A 27,116-nucleotide genomic window follows, 5' to 3' on the forward strand; every position below is an offset into this window, starting at 1 on the left:
TCCTTCCTTCCTCCCTTCCTTCCTTCCCTCATATTTAAAAAGAGGAACTAGCCTCCTCAGGAGGCCTTCTGAGGAAGAAAGGAAATAAGTCACGGAAAGTACCTTAATGCTGCCTAATAGGCCCGGAACACATAAAGCTTAATAAATGTTAGCTGTTATTGTCTATTATGAACACAGATTCTAAAATTATAAATAAAATAATACCAAGTCAAGCACAGCAGTGCACACAGGAAAAATAATGTATCATAGAAACGTGGGCTTTCTCCCAAGAACACAAGGACCAATCCAGTCAGGTAATTCATTAATGCAATATGCAACCGTAACTAATTAAATATGCATCCAACATAACCCTTAGCACACCACGCCCTTAACTCAATAAACCTGCACTATGGTAAAGGGAAAAACTTTACAGCAATTTCCATCCAAGTCAGACGTAGGCGATCTGCCATCCATCACTGTTTTTATTTAGCTCTGGAGATCCTAGGAAATGTGTAGAGTTAAACTAAATGAAATTGCCATCTTTTTTTTAGGTCACAAGCTCCCCAAATCAGCAATTTATATGACCCAACCTGTAATAGAAGCAAATAAAGGTCATAAATTTTAAGAATGGAAGAGGAAAAACTACCCATGTTTGCAGACAATGCGATTGCTCTGTAGAAAGTCCAAGAGAGAAATTATCGAATAGATAAATTATTAGGACTAGTGAGAGAGTTAGCAAGGTTGCTGTATTGAAGATCGAACTAAAAAACGATTTGTCTCCCACAGGGGGCTGGAGAGGTGACTTAGTAGTTAAGAGCCCTTGCTGCTTTTGCAAAAGTCCAGAGTTCAATTCTCAGCACCCACACCAGGCAGCTCACCACTGCCTGTAACTCCAGTTCCAGGGGATCCAGCAAAGTATTCCAAGATCACGCACGTGCATATCCACACATCCAGATACAAATAAATCTTTTTTAAAAATGACCAGTATTCCTGTACACTTGCAATAACATTCGAAAACATAGTAGAGGGCCCAGGGCACAGCTCTGTGTGTAGAACACTTGCTAATACGTATGAGGTGCGGGGCTAGATCCACAGCGATGCACAGACTCAGCTCGATGGCGCACGTCTGTGATGCTAGCCCTGGAGGGGAAGGCAGGAAGATCAGAAGTCAAAGGTTGTCCTTGTGTGCATGGTAAGTTTGAAGGCAGCTCTGGATATATGAGGCTCTGTCTCCGAAGCAAAGCAGAAGACTAGAAAGTACGACAGAAAAGAAACAGGTCCTATTTATAGTAACAATGAAAACCTGAGAATACATTTAGACAAAATATGCCACTTCTTTCATGAACAATATCCCTATAGTCTGGATGTTCTCCCCAAATTCATGTACTGAAGCTTGATCCCCAGAGTGAGAATTAAGATGTGAGCCTTTTAGAAAGGAGGTTGGGAGGGCAGATGGGACAGGCACTTTGTAAAGGTGGAATGATTCTGTCCATTCCACCCTATGGCCCCTCCACATTCCGGGTACAGTCTTTGAAGCAGAGACTGCCCCTCACCTGACACCAAGCCTGGTGAGACTGTGGCCCTGTAGATCTGTGGTTGAGTTCTCCATAGCTTTGGGAAAATAAATTCCTGTCTATAAATTACCCAGTCTTGGACATTTTGTTACAGTAGCATTAAAGAATTAAGACAATATAAAAATTATACAGAGACTGACAGATGGAAATTTATCCCATACACATTCTGAATGAAAAGATTCCATGTTACAATTGATCACATCTCAGCAAATTCATCTACAAAGTCAACTGAATCTCTGCATGAATCCCCACAGGATTTCTCATGGCACATGACAGACTAATCATCAAACCCTGGGAAATAAAAATGGGCCGGGGCACAAACAAAATTACACAAAGTCTAGGTAAGGCAGGGACATTGCATATTCCAGGCTAGCCCTTCCCTAAGGTTAGGGTGCCAGTCTGGTTGGCTCTTGGTGAGGGACCTCTCCTAGCTCAAGAGAATTACTTGGATCCCCATGTAATGGAAAGCAGGAAAAAGAACAGACTCTTCTCCGTCCCTTTTCACGAGAGCTCTAACCCCACAAGGGCTCTACTCGGTAATCCAGCCACCAATAGAGATTTATACCATCATTTTGGGGCTGGAGACTTAACATAGGAACTTTGTCCTTACAAAATAGTAAGCAACCTCTGTTCATCAATCTGTCTGTCTGTCTGTCTATCTATCTATCTATCTATCTATCTATCTATCTATCTATCTATCTATCTATCCATCCACCCATCCACCCACCCATCCATCCATCCATCCATCCATCCATCCATCCATCCATCCATCTATCTGTCTATCTATCCATCTATCTAACTTATAGAAAGGGTCTCATGACTCTGAGGCTGACCCGGAACACACTATGTAACTGAGAATGAGGAATTTCTGATCCTCTTGCATCTACATCTCAAGAGCTGGGTTACAGGTAGCCCCATCATGTGCGGTTTGTGCCATGCTAGGGAAAGTACCCAGGTGTGGTGGTTTGGATAGAAATGGTCTCCATAGACTCAAGTGTATAAATGCTTGCTCATAGAGTGGCGCTCTTAGGAGGTGTGGCCTTGTTGGAGGGGTGTGGCCTTGCTGGAGGAAGTGTGTCACCATGGAGGCAGGCTTTGAGGTCTTTGCTCAAGAAACTCTGCGCAGTGTGGCACACAGCCCCCCTTCTGCTGCCTGTGAATCAAGATGTGGACCGCTCAGCTGCTCCTGCACCATGCCTGCCTGGATGCTCCCGGGCCTCCCACCATGATGATAATGGACTGAACCTCTGAAACTGTAAACCAGCCCCAATAAATTTTTCCTTTGTAAGAGTTGCCTCAGTCATGGTGTCTCTTTACAGCAATAAAAGCCTAACTAAGACACCAGGGCTGCAGGCAAGTTAGGCAGGCACTCTACCAACCAAGTTAATCCCTAGCCTCTGAAAGAAATGTCTTCATCAACATAGCCATGTAAGTAACAGGACTCTATGACTGCCGTATATTCACCAGGAAGTGGGGGGAGCCTAGGGAGAGGTTCTATTTCTATTTGGAATGCTTTGCTTCATAAAACAAGACCTGAGGCAAACATATAAATGCTGATAGACTAGATGGTAGGACTCATGGGTTGGTTATGTGGTTTCTACATATATTTTCTATATATATTTGAAATATTTTGTGAGTTAAAACACTTTTCCAAAAAAGTCCCTAGCATAATGGTGCCCCAGAGACGAACTGGCTCTCTCCCCCTTTGCCTGGTGCCTGGCTGGCCTGGCCTGACCCCAGCTGTAGCTGTAGGCTGTGAGATTTTCCATAGCCAAACAGAAAGGTTGATATCCTGGCATAGGGTTCTGCATTTTGCCTGAGTGTGGGAGGACCCAGCAGCTTGCCAGCTGAGGCCCTGGCTACAGGGGTGCTGGCTGAGGACATAAACCGCCAGGCAGCCACAATGACCAGCAAGAGGCAAGGGTCTGGTGTCTTAACCCATGCAGTAAAATGGTGGGTCTTGTGGTCTCCCAGCAGCCACCCAACTCTATTTTCCTGTGGTCTAGGGCACTACAGCCTGTGTGTGGCTCATGACCTGGGTTCTATCTTTAAACCACAACCACAGGGACTGAAAAGAAGCTAACCTAAAAATGCCTGGTTTTCACCTCCACTCTGATCTGCCCTTTGCTGCCTTCCTGTAGGAGCCAATGCCCTTGGAGGCGCCTCAGAGAGGAAGAGCTGGTTAAAGGAAGAACATTTGAGGGGTTTGTGACATCGAGGAAGGGCAGCTTCCCCTGTCTGAAGGCTACCATGACTTTAGGCTCCCTCCAGTTGCTTACTGTTGTCTTTGGGGGAGAGGGTTGTTCTCTGGGGATATTCTACTCCCCAACCTCTTCTCCTCACTCTCAATGAACAGCTTCATCCACAAGATACTGTGACCACAATATTCTGTCTAAGCTCAGGCCAAAAGCCACAGGTCCGACAAACCTTGACCCAAAGCCTCTAAAAATGTAAATCAGAGCAAGTCTTTCTTCAAGCTGCCTTTCTTCGGTATTTATTACAGCAGTGGAATATTTCATTAACACACTCCAGATGTGGAACTCTGTGGTGGTTTGAATAAACATGGCCACCATAGGCTCACAGGGAAGGGTACTATTAGGAGGTGTGGCCTTGCTGGAGTAGGTGTGGTCTTGTTGGAGGAAGTGTCACTAGTGGGTGGTCTTTGAGGTCTCAGAAGCTCAAGTTGGCCAGTATGTCACAGTCACTTCCTGCTGCCGGCAGATCCAGATGTAGACCTCACAGTTACCTCTGTAGCACCATCTCTGCCTGGACACCTCCATTCTTCCCACTATGATAGTGGACTAAACCTCTGAACTGTAAGCCAGCCTCAATTAAATGTTTGTACTGGCTGCTTTTGTGTGTCAACTTGGCACAAGCTGGAGTTATCACAGAGAAAGGAGCTTCCTTTGAGGAAAGGCCTCCATGAGATCCAGCTGTAAGGCATTTTCTCACTTAGTCATCAAGGGTGGGAGGGCCCATTGTGGGTGGTGCCAACCCTGGGCTGGTAGTACTGGCTCTATAAGAAAGCAAGCTGGGCAAGCCAGGGGAAGCAAGCCAGTAAGTAACCTTCCCCCATGGCCTCTGCATCAGCTCCTGCTTTCTGACCTGCTTGAGTTCCTGTCCTGTCTTCCTTTGGTGTTGGACAGCAATGTGGAAGTGTAAGCTGAATAAACCCTTTCCTCCCTAACTTGCTTCTTGGTCATGATGTTTGTGCAGGAATAGAAACCCTGACTAAGACAAATTGGTACCAGCATAGTGGGCCATTCCTGTGACAACCTGATCATGCTTTGGGGAGGACTGTGGAAGGACTTTGGAACTTTGGGGTAGAAGAGCCACTGGGTGTTAAGAGCTCTGTGGAATGTTCTGTAGGAGCTTGGAAGATAATGTTGAGAACAGTGCAGAAGATAGAGAGGCCTGGCTTGTGAAATTTCAGAGGGAAGATTAAAGATTCTTCTCAAGGCTGTTGCTGTTTTGATTGTAAAGATTCTGTGGTTTTGGCTAGCTGGGTCTGAAGAATCAGCTGTGATTAACAAGATACCAGAACTACTAATGTGAACCCTTTGCATTGCTGGGACAATTGATGCTGGTTAGCTGGAGCGAAGAAATTAGCAGTGATTAAAAAGGGCCCAGCATGGGGTTGGGGATTTAGCTCAGTGGTAGAGCGCTTGCCTAGCAAGCATAAGGCCCTGGGTTCAGTCCCCAGCTCCGGAAAAAAAAAAAAGGGCCCAGCATTACTAAGGTGAAATCTTCTGGAAAGTGTTTCTTGAGAGCACAGAGAAGCTGTGTTCCAGAGGTAGCCACGGTTTTACCTTATGTTGGCAGCCAGACTTGGTAATGTATGAGTCACCCAGGTGGTGCAGGTTTTGAAACATGAAGGGGTAGCAGCTGAGGATTGGAACTGTGAGAGGCCAGGAGAGGCCATTGGTGAAGGTGCAGCCTCAGTGGCAGTCGAAGGCCCGGGACTGAAGGGGTCATGCAAAGAAGTTAAGGCTTAGCACCATGAAAAGAGCCCATAAGAGGCTATTTGTGGAAGTGCAGCCCAGTTGCAGCAGAAGACAGCAGTGTTTTGGAGATGCTGGTACCATGGCATCACCACCAAGAGCAGCAGCAGCAGTGGAGTGCAGGCAGCTGGAGCCTAGAAGACAAGGTGAGTGCTACAAAGGGCAGAGCTGGAGAAGTGACCCAAGCCCTTGGAGGAGCCCAGAAGATCGTCAGTGGATCTCAGACATTGGTGGTTACAGTTTGGTTTTGCATTTGATTGTGACTAAGCCCTATTTTTTCCCTTTTGAAGTAATAAAAGCAGCATTTTTTAAAAAAGATTTATTTGTTTTATTTATTAAGAGTACATTGTAGCTGTCTTCAGACACACCAGAAGAGGGCATCGGATCCCATTACAGATGGTTGTGAGCCACCATGTGGTTGCTGGGAATTGAACTCAGGACCTCTGGAAGAGCAGTCAGTGCTCTTAACCCCTGAGCCATCCCTCCAGCCCAGAAAGCAGCATTTTAGTGGAGCCCACAATTAAGAGATTTTAAGTTGTAAAAAGACTTTGAATTTCAAAATAGATTGAAATTTTAATAGGTAAGAATTTGTGAAGACTGTGGTACTTTTAAAGTTATTTAGATCTTGGGAATGAATAAGAAAGTAAGGGTTGAGGCTCCATAGTGATGTGTTTGTGTGTCAAGTTGACAAGGGGTCAGTTGTACTGGCTGGTTTCGTGTATCAACTTGACAGAAGCTGGAGTTATCACAGAGAAGGAGCTTCCTTTGAGGAAAGGCCTCCGTGAGATCCAGCTGTAAGGCATTTTCAGTGATCAAGGGTGGGAGGGCCCATTGTGGGTGGTGCCATCCCTGGGCTGGTAGTCCTGGTTCTATAAGAAAGCAAGCTGAGCAAGCCAGAGGAAGCAAGCCAGTAACACCCTCCAACCCCCACCCCATGGCCTGTGTGTGTGAGCCTCCTGCTTTCTGAGCTGCTTGAGTTCCTGTCCTGACTTCCTTTGGTGATGAACAGCAATGTGGAAGTGTAAGCTGAATAAACCCTTTCCTCCCCAACTTGCTTCTTGGTCCTGATGTTTGTGCAGGAATAGAAACCCTGACTAAAGCAGAGGTGCCTTGGTCATGGTGTTTCTTCACAGCAGTAAAACCCTAACTAAGGCAGACTCTGAGGCACAGCTGCCAGCAACCTGGGGACTCACTCATGGTCCAGAATTCAGTGACTTGGCATGTTGTGACTTCTAAGACTAACTTTTCTAACTGCCAACTCTCTCCCTGCATCTCTACTCCCCATCCCTCCACAGTTGTGTAAAGTCTGTTTCCTACAGTAGGTCCTTTAGTGTGGGCCCCACACTCTCTTACTGCTGCCTTGGTGAACACTGGTGATTTCTTTAAGGCAGGGAAAGAGGCTGTGCTTGGCCCTTGAGCACCGGGCAGCAGTGAAGGCGCATGCTTGCCCCAGGTGGCTTTCCCCTGCCTCTCACCTCGGCTCCAGGGAGACTTGCTGCATTCTGTCTCTGTAGTATTGTGGTATTTACTTATTTGTGCATGTGTGCCCTGAGGCAAACACACACACACACACACACACACACACACACACACACACACACACACACCAACTTCAGGAGTCTGTTCTCTCCTTCCACCCGGGGACTGACCTCAGGTCACCAGGTGTGGCACCAAGCATCTTTTCTCACTGGTCCTAAATTGCTAACTTGTTAAATGGGTTAAGCTTCTACTCAGATTTGTCTTCAGACTGCACAAATCATTCACCTTTAAAGCAGAGTTAAGTCTGACTGTGGCTCAGCTAAGATGTGCTGTAGTCAGGGCAGGGCCTTTATTTATTTATTTTTTTATTTTTTTATTTTATGTGCTTTGGTGTTTTGCCTGCATGTACGTCTGGGTGAGGGTGTCAGATCTTGGAATCACAGACAGTTGTGAGCCCCATGTGGCTGCTGGGAATTGAACCTGGGTCCTATAGAAGAACATTCAGTCCTCTTAACCACTGAACCATCTCTCCAGCCTCCCCAAATTATTTTATTACGTGTATTAGTAATTTGGCTGCATGTATGTCTATGCACCATTTCATGCACAACGCCTGAGGAGGCCAGAAGAGGGACTGAGGATACAGTTAGTGGTGAGCACCATGTGGGTGCTGGGAATTGAACCTGGGTCCTTTTGGAAGAGCAGCCAGTGAATGCTCTTAACAGATGAGCTGTCTCCTGAGCCTCAGGGCCTTCCTTTGATTTTTATCTTTTAGTGTCACCAGAATTTGGTTTGTGCTATCTACCACTTAGAGAAGCCAGGACAAGAAGAACCAACTATTAAAATCATGCTTTATTCTGAGAGATAACAGTTTGAGGGGATAGTAGATTAGTATCCCAAGATCTGTCTTATAGCCCACTGCCAGACAGAACATGATACAGGGTGAAGTGGGTAAGAACAGGTGTGATCAATCATCCCAGAGCTCAGGTGTGCCCTTGAGACATTAGGTGTCTGTGACTCTCTTGTTACCATCCCTTTTCCCTCCTCCTGTGGATTCTGGGCTCGGGCAGCTCTTGAAATACTGAGTCTAGTTCGTTTCTGCTGGTGTCAATCTTGAATCATCCCAGGAGCTCAGGGCTGAGAGGAGATTAACTCATATCAATAAACCATTACTAGTGCACACATGCTGATCTAGTAATGAGATGTTCCTTTCCATAATATAGAATACAGGCATGTCTTTGTAATGCAGACTGTGAAAGGGTCCCTGTCTGTCATCGCTCACCTACTAGGGCAGGTGCAGAGTGATCTGCAGGGCGCTGCCAGATGCTAGAGACACCATCACCAGTTCTCCTGTATCCTCACAAGAAGATAGTGTCCCATTTTACAGACAGCAGGAAGAGGTGCAGAAGCCACCTCCAGATGTCAAGTCTCCTGGGTCCCTTCAATCACCTTCTTGCCCACAGTGGTGATTCATACCCACCTCTGGCTGCTGTTGGTTCCATGGCCCTAGTACCCTCCCTACCATGTTCCTGCCTAGTTTGGTTCACAGAGAGGCCTATCAGCATGTGGCACACACAGATGCAGAACCACAGAATCATGGCATTGGTAGCTATAACCATGGCTGGAGGTAGTTCTCTGACTGAGGCCCTAAAACACAGGGCAGGGCATACTCAGGACCTCGGGAATGCAGCCTCCTAACATGAAGACAAAGAACAGTTGGTCCCCATCCCTGTGGCTGCCTCCCTCCACGCATTTCCACGATCCACTGGGGTTGATGCCAGCTGATTGCCGGCTGCTAGCATAGCACCATGCTCAGCTTTAGGGAATGCCCTCTGCCACAGTAGGAGTGACTTTTTTCCATGTGACCTCATGTCCATTGGTGGCAGGTAAAGCCATGAGGTAGACAGGCTCTGCCATTTGGGGGAGGTTATTTTCCCCTTTCTCATCCAGAGGGCTGCCTGATGATGTGGCTGAAGCATGCGCAGAGACTGGCCTTTGGCAGGTACTCAGAGAGTGGCAGCACAGGGTAGGAGCTGTTGCAGGGTAAAGAGCTCTGGCTTGGCCAACTTAGGTTCAAATCCCAGGGTGGCCACTTAGGTGGCTATGGAATATAGGTTTCCCTGGCGATTCTAAGCCTTGATTTTTTCCATCTATGAAAAGAGGATAATTATATCTGGTGTGGTGGTGCTCACCTTTAGTCTTAGCAGAGGCAGGTGGATCTCTGAGTTTGTGACCAGCCTGATCTACAGAATGACTTCCAGGTCAGCCAGAACTACACAGAGAAACCCTGTCTTGAAAAACCACACACACAGACACACACACACACAGACATACACACACACAGACATACACACACACACACACAGACACACACACACACACACACACGCACGCTCATGCAAGAGGATAATTGGAGCTGGGGAGGTGGTTCAGTGGGTAGTGTAACTGCTATGCAAGTGTGAGGTTCTGAGTTCAGATCTCTAGATCTGTTATAAAGATCTGGGTGCAGTGTCTCCCTGTACCCCCACAGGAAAGGCATTGGTGCTTGCTGACCAGCTAGTCAGGCTGATGGTGGAGCTTCAAGTTCAGTGAGAGACCCTGTCTCAAAAAGTAAGGTTAGAGGGCCAGTGGGATGACTCAAGAGACAAAGATATCTGTGGCTATTCCTGACCATCTGAGTTCGAGCCATAGAACCCACCCAGGGGAAGGAGAGAACAATGTCTGTAAAGCTGTCCCTGACATGTGCCTACATACATATACACAGGCACCCAGAAAAAAAATAAATGAACGTGATAAGACACCATTTTTAAATGGTGAGGAGGAATATGGAAGACAGCTATCTCTCCTCTGTGCAAACGCATGTGCGCACGCGCGCACACACACACACACACACACACACACACACACACATGTGGGCTTATATTTTCCAGTACCTTACTTTAATAAGTGTACTTAAATTCTTTAACTTCCCTTCTGGCCCACCACCCACTAGAGGTAGTGGAAAGGAAAGATTATAGGGCAAAGGAGGATGTGGACATGTTTAGAAATAGTTGTTTGGAGTGAATCCAATCTGCATTGTTAGGCTATCAGCAGGTCAGCTCACACGAATCAGCAACCAGTTTGATCTAGAAGAAATCCTGAGTCTCTGCCAATTGGCTGGAACAACACCAGAAGTTCTTTGGTGCATTCTCTCTCTCTCTCTCTCTCTCTCTCTGAAGTCATGACAAATGACCAGCAGAGTGGCAAGGCGAACCAATACTATACAATGTCGTCCACTGTCTGTTGGGTTTTAATTTTATCCTTTCTAAACATTATTTGTTCTCTCAAGCATCCGCTCTAGCAAAATATCACATGCCATTTTCCCTGGCAGCTTCCAGAAAAACACCACGTGTCTGTTCTCAGCAAAACATTCTCCCACATATCTGCTTCAGCCAAACATCCTCTCATAAGACGGTTTCAAAAAAAAAAAATTCACATGACACAATTGAGTCTCCAAAGAAACCAGAAATTTCCACTCCACACATATGCATATACATAACACACACACTTGCACGTGCACACACACACACACACACATACATGCACATGCACACACATTTGTGCATATACACACATGTATGCACACATCTGCATACTGGAGACCAGACATCATTCCTAAGCCCTCTGATTGCTCTTCTCACAGGTCTTCAAATATCCACCAGTCTCTTGATTGTTGTGGGACCTCCACTGCCAGATGTAAAAGCTCCTTATGGAAGAAGATCGGATTCCTTATGGAAGAAGAGAAAGGACTCCGCAAATGCACATGGGCAAGTGGAGACTGCGACTTCTCTTTCCAGTAAGATTTGAGGGAAGTCGGCCCTTGTACGCAGGGTTGAATGTTCCATGTCTGTTCCCACAGTGCTGGAGTGGTTTTGATGACGTTTCATGAGAGACTGTAAGGCTGAGTAGATTGCTTGACTCTGGGACACTGGGTGACTAGGAAGGCTCGAATGTTGCTAGGGGGCTGGTATGTGTCACACTGTGCTTCTTTCAATGACTGCCTTTTTTTTTTTTTTTTTTTTTGAGACAAAAAATTCTCACTAGGTAGCCCCAGGCTAGCGCCTCACTGATCCACCTCTTTCTGCCTTCCTGGCTGGGATTACCTGTGTGTACCACCACAGCCTACCCACAGGAACTACCTTTCTTTAGACCCAAACATCAGTGCCTCAGCTAAGCTGTGGGATGCAAACAACTCTAAACAGAAGGCCAGAGAGAAGGAAAATAGGGAGGGAGGGAGGAGGGAGGAGAGGGGGGTGGCGGGGGGGGGGGAGGGAGAAGGGGAGAATAGGAGGGCAGCAGAGACCAATTTTAGTTACTACTGTGTGGTGTGACCAAAACATCCAGGAGCACAGCTCAGAGCAGAGATGGCTCAGCCCCGCAGGTGTAACCCACAGTCCTTGGTGGCACTGCCTATGAGCCTGGGCGAGAAAGAACATCATAGAGGTGGGTGTGTGGAGGAGGGAGCCACTTGCTTTCTGGCTGCAGAGCCATAGCAAGCCAGTGGGAACCAGGCACAACCCTCCAAGGCTTGCCTGCTGGGATCCCTGACCTCCAACTAGATTCCCTCCTCCTCAACTTTACGTTGTAGTAGTGGTCTCTAGTAGTATAGGCATGTGGGCACTAAATACTCAGTTGGTGAGTCTGTGGGGGACAGGACACATAAACCAGAGCGAAACAACCACACAGACAGAGTGCCAGTTCTCTCTTATGGATGAGGAAACTGAAGATCAGAGACCAGCTAACCAGGAAGTGTCAGCTTTGGGGTACAAACCCAACTGTTCTGGCCCCTGTCCAGTGACTCCATAACTTTATCACAACAGTTGTGACAACTAAGTGCAGGTTTCAATTTACTCCCTTTCCAACTAACAGTTCTTAAGTGCTTCTTCTTGTGTGCCAGGGCAAGTCAAGATTGAATGAAATTATTAATGCCCTCTTTAGAGAGCCACAAGATTGGGGGAGGGGTATATAAAAGCCTTTCTTTGTGAGTCCTGTCTCGGGTCAGTAAAATCTCCCAAAGTTTCACTGTCTCCTCCCTGGGCCACCAGTATCATTAATCTGGATGTGACACTCACTAGCAGTCTCCCATGGGTTTCTCTGTGTAGCCCTGGCTGGCCTTGAACTCAGAGACCTGCCTGCTTCTGCCTCCTGAGGGCTGGGGTTAAAGACCTGTGCCTTTGGCTTCTTTTCTTTTCCTTTATGTTACTTTGTGGAACTTTGTTACATCCATCCCAAGAAGCTATAAAGTAACAAGAGCTCCTTGTCTGAGGTCATTGAATCTATACTGAACAGATTAGTTAGTGTTTCCTGGTTCTCAACTGCTGTAAGATCCCAATGCCATGGGGAAACCTTGTGTTATAACAGCTCAGAAGATGTTCCTTCCTGCCGAACACTGTAGAGTGTGGCCTTTGATGGCCCTCACCTCTGCCTTCCCAGCAAGACTACACAGTGGACCTGGCATCGTTATTACCATTTGACCCTTCAATCAGCCCAGCCTGCATTAAGAGACACATGCCAGACTGCACCATCACATTGACTTATCACAGATACTCCAGAGTTGTCTCTGTAGAAAACAAGCAGACGCCAACTGAATCTCAAGTCTGATGGAAGCATTCGTCAGCCGTCCTGGGTCCTAGAGATTCTGCCCCTGAGGCCAGCGCTTCCAGAGGAAGAGAGCTGGAGGAGGGCTTGGTCTCTGGCTGAGCAGTTGGATGCACCCAGTCTAGGTGCCTTGTGTCCTGGCATCTCCCTTCCCCCTTCAGAGGGACCAATGTGCCACTTGAAGACTAATTACAATGTAAATTCTGACACCCGGGTGGAGCCAGGTATCTAAAGTTCTAACTAGCTCCTGGGTCCTATCTAATAGAGGCTCAGAGAGTGGAAGAGAGTCAGAGATGACAGGAAGGGACTGGGCGTGTGATGTGGTGCCCTCTAAGAGCAGCTACACAACCTCTCTCTTCATCTCTCTGTACCCCAGTCAGTCGTCTTCAGTAACCTTTCTCAACACTGCTGCCCACAATGGTGCAAAGAAAACATCAGGGCCCTGTGCTCTTGACTCTAAAGGGTTGGGCACCTAATAAGGACCCCAGACTGCAGTTGAACAAGTTCGTATTCTCTCTCTCTCTCTCTCTCTCTCTCTCTCTCTCTCTCTCTCTCTCTCTCTCTCTCTCTCTCTCTCTCCCTCTCTCTCTCTCTCTCTCTCCTGCTCCCCACCCCCACTTCTGTTTTTGTGCTACAGAAAACTATATATGCCCCTTCCCCTCACCAGCATGCCCTGCCCTTTACCAGCATGCCCCGCCCTTCACCAGCATGCCCCGCCCCTTCACCAGCATGCCCCTTCACCAGCATGCCCCGCCCTTTACCAGCATGCCCCTGCCAACTTGACAGAACTAGATTATCTGGGAAGAAGGAATCTCAGTTGTAGAGTTGCCTCAGCCCTGGTAGGAGGGCCTGAGACATATAAGTAGACTAGCTGAGCATGAGCCAGAGAGGGAGTCAGTAAGCAGAGTTCCCTATGGTTCCTGCCTCTAGATTCCTGCCCAGAATTCCCTCTGTGATAGGACAGGTTGTAAGATGCAATAAACCTTTTCTTTTTGCTCATGGTGTTTATCGCAGGAACAAAAAGCAAATTAGAACAGTCAGAGACCCTGCCTCAAAATATAATGTGGAGAACAATGGTGGAAAAAATCCACCAGCCTATAGCCTATGCCTGTGCATGCGCGCGCGCAGGCGCACGCACACACACACGCACACACACACACACACACACACACCACACACGGAAAGAGAGAGGCAGATAGAGACAGAGATAGAGACGAACAACACAGGCGCGCTCACACACACAGAGAAAGAGAGAGAGACAGAGAGAGAGAGAGAGACAGAGAGAGAGACAGAGAGAGACAGAGAGAGAGACAGAGAGAGAGACAGAGAGAGAGACAGAGAGAGAGACAGAGAGAGAGACAGAGAGAGAGACAGAGAGAGAGACAGAGAGAGAGACAGAGAGAGACAGAGACAGAGAGAGGTGGGGCAGGGGACAGGGTATGACAAGATGGCTCAGCAGGTAAAGTCACTTTCTTCGTAGCCTGAACTTGATACCAAGGATCATCATGGTGGAATGACAGAACTGAGTCCTATAGATTGTCCTCTGGACTTCTACGTGCTATGTCATAGCATGCACATGTCACCCCATCACCACAAGATAATGTAAGAAAATGGAATTTTAAAAATGGGTAGAAAAATGGATAAATATGAAAAAAGGGCAGAATTTAATTTTTATCCAACTGAAACGGGAGGGATAAAGAACTACCTGTGAAAATGATACTAAAAGATAAAAGACTGAAGAGGAAGATCTGTGTTCCGGTCAGCCTGTGCTATGTAGCAAGGAACCTGTCTCAAGAAACTAAAAACAGCCAGACAAAAGGGTTTAGGTAGAGTTTTATATTTATAAAACCACTGTCAAATTCTAGTTTAACAAGAAAATCAGAAATTATAGAGGAAGGATTTGAAAACGTGACTGGAAATACTTTGTACCTGAAAAATATCACATACAGTTTGGTCCATAGTAAATTGGGAGACTTCAACAGTATCAGACTCAGGGCTCATAGCAGCAGGAATCAGCAGGAAAAAGACATTAGAATGGGGCACCGAGCACGGATGTGTGGTACAACATAAGTATAAATGACCTGTAAGTAAATAAACCATTTGTAAATATATTAGTAATTTTTCAAAGTACAACTAGACTGACTCATAAGAGATGTATTTTTGTCTGCTGGCAAGAGACTGTAGGAAGGGCATCAGGAGAGGGAAGGATTTGAAGCAGGAGCTGGACTTCTTGCTTGTGCTTTATTACTCTTCTGTGGGGCCAGAGCCCTGGAACCTTCTCTCCACTGGCACCGGAGATCTCCTTTCTAAAGACGGTTCCTATCGCGCTACAGGCATGTGGCCAGTGAGGAGCAATATGCTTCCATTGCAATGGTACCAGATGTGGAAACCGGGGACTGCCCAGATACAGAACCACACATCCACCCATCACTCCTCCAACTCTCCCAAGGTTGCTTCTGTCCTCCAGTCAAGTTTGAGAATAAGAGTAGCTATGATTTCCACTAAAGATCCCTAACCCAGTTTCCGCCATCTTGAGCCCCAGTGTGTAGGGAGGGAGTTAGTTCAATTTTCCAGGAGAGTAGAATGTGTCTCCTAAGACTGGGAGAGGTAGCAGCTAAGACGTCACCTGTCTTCTTGGTGTCTAGAAGGAACAGCAGACACTTCCTATTTCCATAGGGACATGCTTTGGTTCCTATTATTTTATATTTTGATAATGTATCGTGAAGTTGCCCAGGCTGGCCTTGAGCTTGCTACCCTCCTTCAGCCTCCCCAGTGAGTGTGTAACCTCCACACCTAGCTGCTTGATACCTGCCCTGAACCCCAGAAACTCCCTAGCAGTCACCTGGCCCTAGGCCAGCAGCTCCAGGCTCCCTGTGCAGTTTCTGGGCTTCTGCTCCCTGTGGTCTGCCCCTAAGAGCTCTGTCTCCTTCCCATTTTTCACAGCTACTTTGAAACCATATATTTGCGATTGGTCCCCTTCTACTCTCTGTTGTTAAAAGAAGCAAAAAACCATTGATCTACTATTTGGTTTGGATCCTGCTTGCCACGAAGCCTTACCACTTGTTCAATAACTACAGGCATGGGGTTGACATCCTGTTACACAGGTGAGGTTTCTGTGCCTGCTTTCCTGCTCCTCACTGGGGAAGTCACCGTGCTCCTTTTGGCTGCACCATTGCCGATTCCCGAGGTTGCTACTCCATCAGCTTCACCTTCCTGCCAGGACTGCCTTGGTCCTGCCACCTCCAGACTCCTTTCTCTGCACACATGGCTACAGTGGACTTCCAGATACACAGTTCTAAGCTCAGTGCCTCACTGCGTGAACTCTTCAACTGACCTTTAGAGACAGCTGGGTCAGCTCTGCTATCCTTAGCATGACATTAGAGGCCTTTGGTGAACTGGCCCCTGCCTGTGCTTCTTTGTAGTTTCTCAGTGAGCCATACTTTCTTAGCAGCCTCCCAGTCTTGGCCCATGCTGGCCACTGAATGGGTACCCTTTAACTCCTTTTATTCCTGGGTAGTTCAAAGCATTCATCAGGAGGAGGAACCCTTATATTCCACCTTCATTGTTTCCTTGAATGTAGAGGGACATCTATTAATGAAACACTCCTAGAGTCCCATCTTACTATAATAACACTTTCTTGGGCTTCAGCTGCTCTTGTCAAGAAAGCTCTCTGTGACTTCCCAAGTTGGGGTTGGTCTTCCACAGTTAAAATGTGCATATTTAATTTTTTCTAAAAATCATATTATGTTTACTTATTTACTTATTTTTCTCTCTGCACATGTATGTATACACGTGTGGATAGCAGTGTGTGGAGGTACAGGGACAACATGCAGGAATGTTCTTTCCTTCCACCCTGTGGAGACTAAACTCAGGTAATCAGACTTCTTAGCAAATGCCTCTATCCACTGAGCCATCCCCCTGGTCCTATTTCATTAATTTATAAAGCTGGAACACTGGCGTAGGAAAGGTGAAGAGAATCTGGAGTCTCTCTCCAACTTGGCCAGATTGTAGAAAAGAAAGAAAGAGAGGATAAATGAGGGAGAAAAGTTTATTTTCTTTTACAGCCTCGTTTTCTAATTTCTTTCCAAACTCAAGGGATCTAAGGCAGTAGAGTGCGCAACTTTTACTGACAAGCTTTCTAAGTCTACATTGTAACTAACTGTGAAGAAGTACATACCACTTGTTGAGGTTTTTTGTATCTTTTTTAAACCCACAATTGTCTGAAGGAATGATTAAGGCGTGCGCCCCCCTCCTCTGTGCACCCCGCTCCTGGCACTGATTGCTTCCCAGCCTGCTTCCCTGGGTTTTGTAAAATAAGGTGGAGAGCCAACAGGTGGCAGGGAGGCACAGTCCACTCTCCGGAACCAGCAGATAAATGAAGGTGTCCGGGGCACCCAGAGCTCCAAATACTTAATACTGATCAGCGTCTGAGGCAGCTGACACAAAGATGCACTTAGCTGTGCTGCTCCAGGGAGAAAATGAGGGTAATTGAAATTAACTTGGCTCCTGCCGTTTTCTCCCTCCTCTACTAATCACCAGGAAATCATCTGCTGGCTGAACAGGAGGGCCTAAGGGCCAATGCCCTAGGGAGTCCAGGGCTCAATTAAGCTCTGGAAAATTGGATTTCTGGTCCTGAGGCCAGGGGGCTGGGGTTGGCATTGAGGCATGAGCTGCCAAAAGGTATTAGGCCAAGAGCTGGCCAGATGGGCGCAGCAGCTAATTCAATCTGGCTTCCCAGAAACAAGGCTTGGAAGGTTGGAGCCGGAAGCCTCAAGAGCCATGACTCTGGTTCCTAGGGCACTGCCCTGTGGTGTACTGGGCCCTCTTTGTGGTCCAGCTCAGGGAGCTCTGGGCCTGGTACCTGGCCTCTGTCGGCAGCATGTTGACAGTCTAGACAACCGGTAGGGAGTAGTGTTAGTGCAAGGAAAACCTGTCTCATGTGGGTGTTTGCTTGTGAGAGGAGTGGCTGTGGGTGACCCTTCAGCACAGGCATTCATGTTTCTGCAGCCTGTCATAGTCCATTAGGAAAAAAAAGTCAGGAAATGGGATGGGAGAGACTGGCCAAGACCATGGGCACTGTGCAACTGAGTGCAGGACAGATCCTCAGAATGGCGACAGAGGACAGGTAGAGTTATGAACAGTAGAGAGGAATGGAGGGACATTAGGCAAAGAGGAACAGAAAGAGAGACAGGCAGCTTAGAGAGAGGAGGGAGAGAGAGCCCAAAGTGAAAGACAGGCAGGAAGGCAGAGAAACCCAGAGATGGAGGCAACCAAAAGAGCCTAGAGCAGGGGCTCCTGGAGTTAGGGCCCAGAAGGTGGGAGAATTCGGCCAGAGCTGGGAGCGAAAGGCTCGTGTCTGGTGTTAGGGTAACCGTAGGGAAGGCCATGACAGGAAGGCAGCAGAGACACTACTTCTAAATAGAAGTTAGGACCTGTGACCGGAGCCTCCTAGCCCTGCTCCTGGGGTGCTGAGAATTGAACCCAAGGCTTCACACATGCTAGGCAAATGCTCTTCCAAACCCTGAAGCATTTTTAAAGACTCTTCCTGCCTCAACCAAGAATTATACACTTTTAAGCACCTACATTTCCTTATTCTTGACTCTTCCTCTTTACTTTGTCTCCCTCCTCTCTTACTTGCCTTATTTCCTGGGTACCGAATCTCAGATTTTGACGTTGGTGACAGTCTTCACAATTTGACAAACTCCCTGAGCCAGCCCTGTTCTGGCCTTGTTAGAGCTGTGAAGGACAGGTGCTGTCAGACTTGCATATTATTCCCATAGCACCGATTGACATGTCAAGCTGAAGTTAGCCCTGACTGGTCCTCCATCACTTCCAGCTAGTCCTTCCTCCCAGAGGAAGTGGGGGATTGTTAGGTCTCAAACCTAAGATGAATGGCTGAGGTGCCCATTTACCATGTCAAAGAGGACTTGGCTGCCAGGTTCACTCAGCATCCCTCAGTCCTTACCTATTATAGCGTATGGCTGGCATGCCCTGCCCCCTACCCTAAACTTCTCCAGGCCAGGGGCTGGGCTGCCCTTCCTTATATAATCTAGCCATTTGTTTGCCTGGTCTTTTTTTCCTACCCTCTACCCTCCTGGCCTCTTGGCCTCCTGGTCTCCTGGACTTCTGATCTCCTGGCTCTCTTCTCCCCTCTCCTGTCTCCTCACATGGCTCAGGGTCACGTTCACTCTGGACTCTCCCAGAAGCCCCTGCCTCTGGCAATGTATGCACTCCCTTGTATCTTCAGTAAACCTTCACCATACCCCGGAACACTCATGTCCTTCCTTCCTCGCCCTCCGCGTCTTTGTTGTGTAAGCCTTGCTCCCCAATTTAAAGCTATTGGTTAAATAAAAGTGGCTACAGCCAATTACTGGGGAAAATAGAGGTGGGCAGGGCTTTGGTTACTAGGCTGGGGGGGGTCGCAGGTTGGAGGTGGGGAGAGGAGAAAGAAGACAGAATATGAGGTCTCTGTTAGACAGGATGGACCAGGAGCACGAGGCTAGAAAAGTTCTCCCCAAGGACAGACTGATGGAGCAGAAATAACCCGAGTGAGACGCAAACAGTGAGTAACTTGAAGCACAGCTGTGAAGTAGCCGGTCTAGCATCGAAAAATACCTTAAGGGGAGTCACCCAGTAATTGTGCTAAAGCTGATTAAAAAACCCATAGGATTATTGGGGGGGGGTTGGGTCATAATTAAAAAAATAACAGTTATTAAACCCTTTGCAACACCATTCCATTCTTGGTGGGAGAACCTCATAAAGGGGATAGAGGCAGTCTGAAGGGGAAGTCACTTTTCTTTTCTTCAACAGTGTAGCCACTGGTAAGCTATTTAAGTAAATAACACCCCATCTACGCTCAGGCAGGTACCCTAATTAAATGCAGTAGGGTGGTGAAGAAATGATAAGAGCAGGGCTGGAGAGATGACTCAGTGGTTAAGAGCACTTGCTGCTCCCTAGAACAGTTCCTAGCACTGGCATGATGGTTCACACCCATCAGTACCTCCAGTTCTAGGAATCTGACACCCTCTCTTGACCTCCGCAGGTACTGCATGTTACACATGCGTGGGCAACAAAAACCTCTATACATGTAAAAGAAATAAACCTCAAATTAAAAAAAATATATAAGAGATAAGAAAAAGAAATAAAAAAGAAAAAAATCATGAAAGTAGGTGTGGGGTTATGGGAAGCCGTGATTCAATGGGAGGGGGACGGAAGCCCACGGGGGGGGGGGTGAGCAAAGTATATATGTATGAGGTTGTGAAACAATGCATACATCTAAGAAAAAGGTGGTGTTTTTGAGTCATGGCTTCCTGGGTCAGGAAGAGCAGAGGATGCTTATTTGACAGAGGTGCTTCAGCTAGGATGGGACAGACAGGAAGGCAGAGTGGTGTTGGCTAGAATCCCTCCAGAACCCCACATTTTTAACCCTCTAGCCCAAGGCATGACTGCTCTGTCCCTCCCCAAGAGGATCTTCAGGGTTGCCAGTCTGCTCCTGTTGAAGCATCCGCCCACAGGCAGGCAGAGGCTTCAGCCCTGAATTGCCCGTTAGTGCTATAGGTTCAGGCCAGTACCTCCTGGTACTGAGGTAAGAGTCCCTGTCCTTGCAGAGGCCTCAGAAAGCTCCCTCTTGTTTCTAAGTCTCATCTACTTCCCAAATTTGTAGATCTCTCCCTTTCAGGGAGAAATGCCCACTGTGGTCAAGTTCCCAGAAGCTAGACCTTGGCAAAGCTACCCCAGCCTTTGGAGGGGAGTTGGTTACCCAACTTAACCCTCCCAGCATTGCCCAGGCCCACGAGGTCCAGATCTCCAGAGCTAATGACTAATATAACTACAGAGGTCAGGCCTCTCCCCAGATGGACTCATAGAGAATGAGTTTCCACGAAGCGCTTCCTGCAGACTATTGTAAAAGCTTCCCTGTGGTCAGTCGGGGGCTGTCATTAGCAACCAGGTCACTGGCTCTGGTTCCTGGCAGACTTCTGGGGTCCCTGGAGGATTTTGTATCCCGGGGCATGAGTGGAGTCAGTGACAGAGCGGTGGTGTAGTAGAGACAAGGATTGGTCAGCCTCTGAGGGCCCTTCACCCACTCAGACCTCCTCATTTGACCACAGATGGGAATGGCCGCTTGAGTGACAGCAAGGACAGTTTAATGACCACAAACTCCCAAGGGAATTAGAGTTTACTGAGTCCACTAGCTCTATTACACAGCCAGAAAAACAGGTTCAGAGAGGGGGAAACTCCCAGGTTGTGACCATCAACCAGCAGCCAGAAAACTGCCATGAGATGAGGCTGTGTCCTGTGGGAGGGTGGGGCACAGAGAGCTCAGTGTGCCAGTGTGGTCCATGCTATGTGAAGAAGCCAAGAGAAGTTAGACCTGACCCCTTCCTTGAGAGCTCTGGACAACCCAAGAGGCACTAACCACAGGTCGGGTAGGAAGGAGTGGGAGGGAGCAAGGCACAGCTGATTGATAGCCATAGCAGCTTGTGCTGACTTTCCTATCTGGCTCTCCGCATTGCCCCATGTTTGAACGACGCCTCCTATCACACACCTAACACCTACAAGAGAACTGGGGCTTGGAAGGTGGGCAGAGGCTTCTACGGAGCCCCCAGCACTGCCAGCATCTCAACAGATACTTTACAGAGTACAGAATACAATTTTAGGCATGTCAGGAAGTGTGATCAGTGCAATGAAAGAGAAACTCCATCTCTGCACCTAAAAGAAAAAAAAAATTCTACCACTTAAGGCTAAACAGGTGGGGAAATTTCCTGGTGATAAAACCTTTAGAGAAAGCAGGTAAATGCTTGCAAAGCTCTCTGAGCCAGCGTTCTCCTAAGAGGACTAAGAATAGCAAGGCTGGGTGGAGCTGGGGGAGTGCAAGAGGTTGGAGGAATGCTTTCACTGAGAACAGAGGTTGGGGAAGGAAGGGGAAAGGGGTGTGACTAGGAAATGCTGGTGAGCTTCAGAGTCCCTCCCCAGCCCCCCAGCCCCCCAGCCCCCTGACTCCAGTTCCTGTTGCCCCAGACCAGGGGTTTGCTCTGTGCTCCCTCCCCTCTGGGAAACCTTGAGGCATTTTGCTTTCTGTTTCTGGCACATTTCCCCTGAGTGGATTGTCTATTGTGTGTCCTGTGTACTGGTGGGGTTCCTGCCCTTAGACCTGGAGCTCCAGGGTAGGTCTAGTGAGGGTGGGAAGGAGAAAGGACAAGGCAAACCAAATTGATCTCTTACTTGGGGTTTGGGGAGAATTGTGTTTCAGTCAGGAAGGGTTGGTTTGTTTGTTCAATGGCTGGTTGGTTTTGAAATAGTCTTACTTGAGAGCCTATACTGTGCACCTAAACTGACCTCAAACTTGCGACCCTCCTGCCTCAGTCTCTCAAGTATGCACCACTATGGGCAGCTCAAGAAAGTTTTTTTTTTTTACACTGTGGTAAAATACACATAAAAGTTACTATTTTAATCATGTTACTGTAGACTCCATTGATGTTCTACACTGGGCACCCCATCTTGCCCTAGAACCTTCTTACCATTAAAATAAAAAATCCAAACCCATGAAATATCACTTCCAGTCTCCTTCCCTAGGCAGTGTCTCTTTGGCTTTGCCCGAGTCAAAAAGATGTTTTGATGTCTGTGTTCCATTTAAGATGCAAATAAGCATAGAGAACCCAGAATTTGCATTTTCAATTTCATTCATTTCCGCAACATGGACCATCTGCCCTCCTCCACCCCTGAGTTTATGGAGAAGACTCTAGACCTTAGGAAACCCAGCTTCCAGGAGCTCCCATCAGAAGCTGTGAGATACCATGGAGGATTCTGATTCGCTCTGGGCTTCAACATTCCTATCTTAAAGCAGGAGATGTGGGCTGAGCAGACCCTCAACCCTCTTCCTGAGCCCTGTATAGTAGTAGAACTGCATTGGCCCCAAGGCTAGATGCCTGCGGTTAAGTAAAATTTTGGGTACCACTAAGGGCCAGACCTGCCTCGCCCACATTAACTCTCTGGCTTGTCCCTCTATGTTAGATCGAGCAGACCTGCTCAAGGGAGAGCCTCCTGAAGGCCTGGCTTCTCTGGGCCGCTGTGGCCAGTGTGGTCTGGGGATTGAGGGGTGCAGAGAGCAGGTGGGGTGGCTGAGCGATGGGGCACAGGTACCCACCGGGGTCCTAGCCTTTTGTCTAAGATCAGTTGCAGAGCCTCCTGGGTGCCACTTACCAGGCTTGTGGATGATGGGCTCTGAGATCTTTCCAGGACCAGGGCTTGGCAGTGCCCATGTGAACCAGTGTGGCAACAAAGAAAATCACAGACATTTGCATCACCTCTCCTCACCTTCAGCAGCAGGAGGAGGGTCCCTTGTTTGTGGTTCTTGTCCTCCTAGACATCATCATGTAATGAAGTGGGGCAGAGCAGAAGCTGAGAGAGGCCAAGCCAGTGCATTTGAGGGAACTAAAGAAATGCAGGGAGGACTTGAGCAGGTCTGAGAGAGGGTGTTGATCCTGGTGTGCTCAAGGAGAAGGCGGAGCAAGCCCAGGAAGTCAGGGCAGGGTCAGAGGGGAAGGCAGAGCAAGCTCAGGAAGTAAGTCAGGGCAAGGTGTTGAGTCTCCTGAAAAATCCAGAAGAGAGATTAAGTTCTGGACACTTGTGGAAGGACTAGGCTTGGGGATAGCAGTACTTAGAAGAGATACAAGGGATGTTGGGTTGCACTGTGTGTGGCTTCTGTCTCTCTTCTGGACCCCCAAGAAAGTGGCACTGGGGAATTTTGTTCCAGTTTAGTTCTTTTGCTCTTGGGTTTTTGTTTTTGTTTTTTCTGTACTGGCTCCATCTGAATTACAGAAAAACATCTCCAGTGTGTTTTGACACTGTTAAATTAGCCAAATACTTGGCTTTCTGTTTTTTAGGTTTTGTTAACCACTTTAAAAGCCTGTCTGCAGTGGGTGGCACCTTACAAATCACCTGCAGAGGCATAGTTCAGGGTCTCCTGAATAGATAGCCCATTCAGAGAATAAACTGAATGGGGTCCTGCGCAACGGAGGCAGCTCGCTTCCCCCTGCTCTTTGGGCTTCTATTGACCAGACTTTCGGACCTTTCCCCAGGTTTCCTTACACCACTAAAGAACAGACCTCTAAAGCCTCTTCTGCCTGCCTGAATGATATTGGGCCACCATGGCTGTCACAGGATTCTAACCAGGGATAGGCTATTGGGACCAGCAGGATAGACATCTTTAGTATGAAAAGTTCTTCCACTGGGGATACTTCTGTTACTCCAGCAACACCAGGAGGCTCTGTGCCTGTGTCCACTCCAGCCAGCTCTGGCCCTGCCTTTGGGGAAGATGTGGGTCTTTGGCCTAATCACAGCTCAGCCTCAGAGTCCGTGTTCCTGTGTTTTCTCAACGGCATCATCATGACCTCTGACCACTTCTGAAAAGTCAGGTCCTCAGTGCTCACAGAACCAGCACTCATACCTGCTAAGCTGCCTCCCCAGGCCCCACCCTTGATCTTAAAGCTTTTGCATTTCTTCCCTGGGGAGTCAGGTAGACCTCGAGTCTGTGGTCTTATACCAAGTGAGAAGATATAGGGTGCAGAGAGATACCTGGGGCAGCCATCTTTTCCTTCATCATGTGTATCCCATGCAGAGCACAGGGTCATTCTTGATACATCATCCTGCTGCTGGTCAAGGGAGAAAATGCTGGGTCTACAGTCAGGGGTGCACCCCTGTTTCCAGCTTCCTGCTCTGTCATCTCCACCCCATCCCTATCAGTGATTTAAGTTGCCCCAACTAGGAGAAGAAAAAAAAAAAAGACAAGCAGAGAAAAAAGTTAATACCTGGAAACTCCGTCCTGTTGCAATTATCTACATGTGGGAGTGAAGCTGTTTTCCTGAGTGTCCCTCTGCCTCCCTACAGCAGTGGGGCCTTGGGCCAGAAGGGAGACATTTGTAGACATGAGGTTTCAATGGAGAGGGTACAGGAAAGTTGGGAGTCCTTCCTGTGGCTTGCTTCCCACAGCCCCTTCCTAATTACTTTGCTTGCTTTAAAGCTAATTATCTGAGAGCAGTAATGGGGTTTCACAGCAGGACTCCTTGGCCATATGGCTCGGAGCCTCCCGGGTACTCCAGAGATGGCATTCGAGAAGCTGAGGAAATGACAGATGGGCTTGGTGACATTCAGCAAATTATGCAGACCTGCTCAGCCATGGGCCTAGGGCCCTGATTCATGGTGGGCCTGCGAGGCCAGGGCCTGAGAGGGATGGCAAACATGAATTAGTGATTACGGGAGTGTGTCTTGCCAGCTGCTTTGAAACTCAAGGGCCCTTTAAATAAAACTGGTAACAGATGTGTTTCCAAGCAGGGGCTGGGGTGGGGGTTCTCCCATCCCAGGAACTGACTTGTACTGGAGGTGGGGGAGTAGCTTCAGTGGACTCCTGCCAAAGATATAGCCATCTCACACATCGTTCTGAGCCTTGGATTCCTGTCTGTGAAGTAGGGTACAGCTACCTCTCTTAGCTGAGGCCTGAGTGAAATTCTGTGTGTTTATAACCTGACCAGTACTAATACTGATAACTGGTTAGTGTTCCACTTATAGGCACACACTGTCTTCCTTGCTGTGGGGAAAATGGACGATATTCTGAAGTTGTCACCACAAGGGGCACAGGGAGGAGAAACAGTGACACACACACCTACCCCACCCTCACTCCAGGAATCTGGGGGAAAAGCAGAGCCTCAGGAGGAAGGAGGAAGAAGGAAGGCAGGCCCAGTGTCCAAAGGCATACAAGCAAAATCAGACACAGGGGTGGGTCATCTGCTGCAGGGCGCACCTCAGATGTGGGAAGAGCTGTGGGCATTAGATGCCCAGTGGAGAATGCAGACCTTCTGCTAGCCATGGGCAATGATTAAAGACTTCTGAGGAAGTAACATGTGTGCTACCACAGAGCTGGAGACATCACAGAGAGAAGTCTGAGGGGGTTGAGACCCCAAAGTCCGAACCATGTGTTAGGGGCTCGGGAAGGATGGGAGAGAGGACACCCAGAGTCATGGTAGAGGCTGTGTTGGCGCATCCAGCAGTCACACAAACAGCGGCCACAGCGGATGGGGAGAATGTCTAGGACTGTGCCCTAAGAGCTTCGTATGAAGTCCAGGGATTGGATTAGGAAAGGGGGTTAGAGTGGCCTTGAGAAAGGGGATAAGATCGTGTTTGAACAGGAAGATGAGTCAGAATCCCAGACTTACATTGTTTGCTTGATGGTCTCTGGGCACACTTGCTCAGATGTCCCCTTCAATGCTGTCCATGGAGAAGCAGGACAGTAAGGTTGGACAGTGTTTGAGGCTCACTGTAGCTCTTACTGTCCGACACTTGCAGGGAAGAGGGGATCTGAGGCCACTCTGCGTCTCCATCCTAAGACAGAGCAAGCGTCTTTGTTTGGGGCTCAGGACTGTGGCTCTGTTGCCCTGGATTCTGTACCCTCAGTCTTCCAGGGTCTCTGTGCTGGCTAGAGAGAACATTCCTCAGAATGGAAGACTGGGGCACAGCACTACCCATTAGATTAAAAAAAAAGTCCTGCCCTTTCAAATCTCAATTTCCTTTTAATTTCCATAAAAAGGGCTACTTTAAGATAAATGTATTTTTCTTTTTGGCCTCAATGACTGAAAAATGAAATTGGAATTTTAATTCTCATGCTCCCTGGCTGAAGTGAGCAGGGTCAAGCCAGCACGAGGCAGCCTTCTGAGGCAACATCTTGCCTAGCAAGGGTTTACCGAGGCTTTCACGGATGTTGCTGGAAGAAGCAGTCAGCTTGCTGGGAAAAGGCAAAGGCTTTGTTGGCTTTCATTAGGAAATCATGCTAACTGCCCAACGGCCTCAGAAAATGAACGCACACGCATGCACTCACACACGCATGCACATTCTCTCTTCAGATTCCATAATCTCCACTTAATGATAATGTTTCACCATCTCCTGAATGTCTGCAGTACAACTAGGTTTTAGAGAATATGTATGAAGACAAGAGTCCACATGGATGAGTCTGGGAATTAGGGGACCTCAGGACACATGAATATTCCCATCATAGTCTATATCTAAGCCAATCAGAACACAGCATATTCCCAGCCCTGACACTCACTTGTAAGGTAGGTTCTTGGTCTGAAGTATTCTATCAGAGCCAAAATTAGAATGTTCATTTCATAGTTAAAGAAAATGAAAGATTTCTCATTTCTTTCTTTCTTTTTTTTTTTTTTTTTTTTTTTTTTTTTTTTTTTTTTTTTGGAGCTGGGGACCGAACCCAGGGCCTTGTGCTTGCTAGCCAAGTGCTCTACCACTGAGCTAAATCCCCAGCCCCTCTTTCTTTCTTTTTTAATCCGGACTCAAATTCTCTCTCACCTGGGCCCCTTTTTACCAGCAGAATTTGTAATTATTTTTATGTTATGTGCATCGATGTTTTGATGGTATGTGTGTCTGCACAAGGGCCAGATCCCTG

At 47.8% G+C, this 27,116-nt stretch overlaps 1 long non-coding RNA gene across 2 annotated transcripts in view; it reads left to right on the top strand.

The window, feature by feature from the left end:
• Positions 1 to 4,598: 4,598 nt before the first annotated feature.
• LOC120094166 (uncharacterized) overlaps positions 4,599 to 27,116 on the top strand; it is a 31,480-nt gene continuing 8,962 nt past the window's right edge. Inside the window, exons 1-3 of one of the 2 annotated variants that reach the window (XR_015627692.1) lie at positions 4,600 to 4,711; positions 10,713 to 10,865; positions 15,611 to 15,771. This is a non-coding gene — a long non-coding RNA (uncharacterized LOC120094166). Of the gene's footprint in view, positions 4,712 to 10,712; positions 10,866 to 15,610; positions 15,772 to 27,116 lie in introns of those variants that run through there. The other variant, XR_015627691.1, reaches the window with a different exon arrangement.

Source organism: Rattus norvegicus, chromosome 8, assembly GCF_021556685.1.
Source record: "Rattus norvegicus strain SHRSP/BbbUtx chromosome 8, alternate assembly SHRSP_T2T, whole genome shotgun sequence".
Taxonomy (NCBI): Eukaryota; Metazoa; Chordata; class Mammalia; order Rodentia; family Muridae; genus Rattus; species Rattus norvegicus.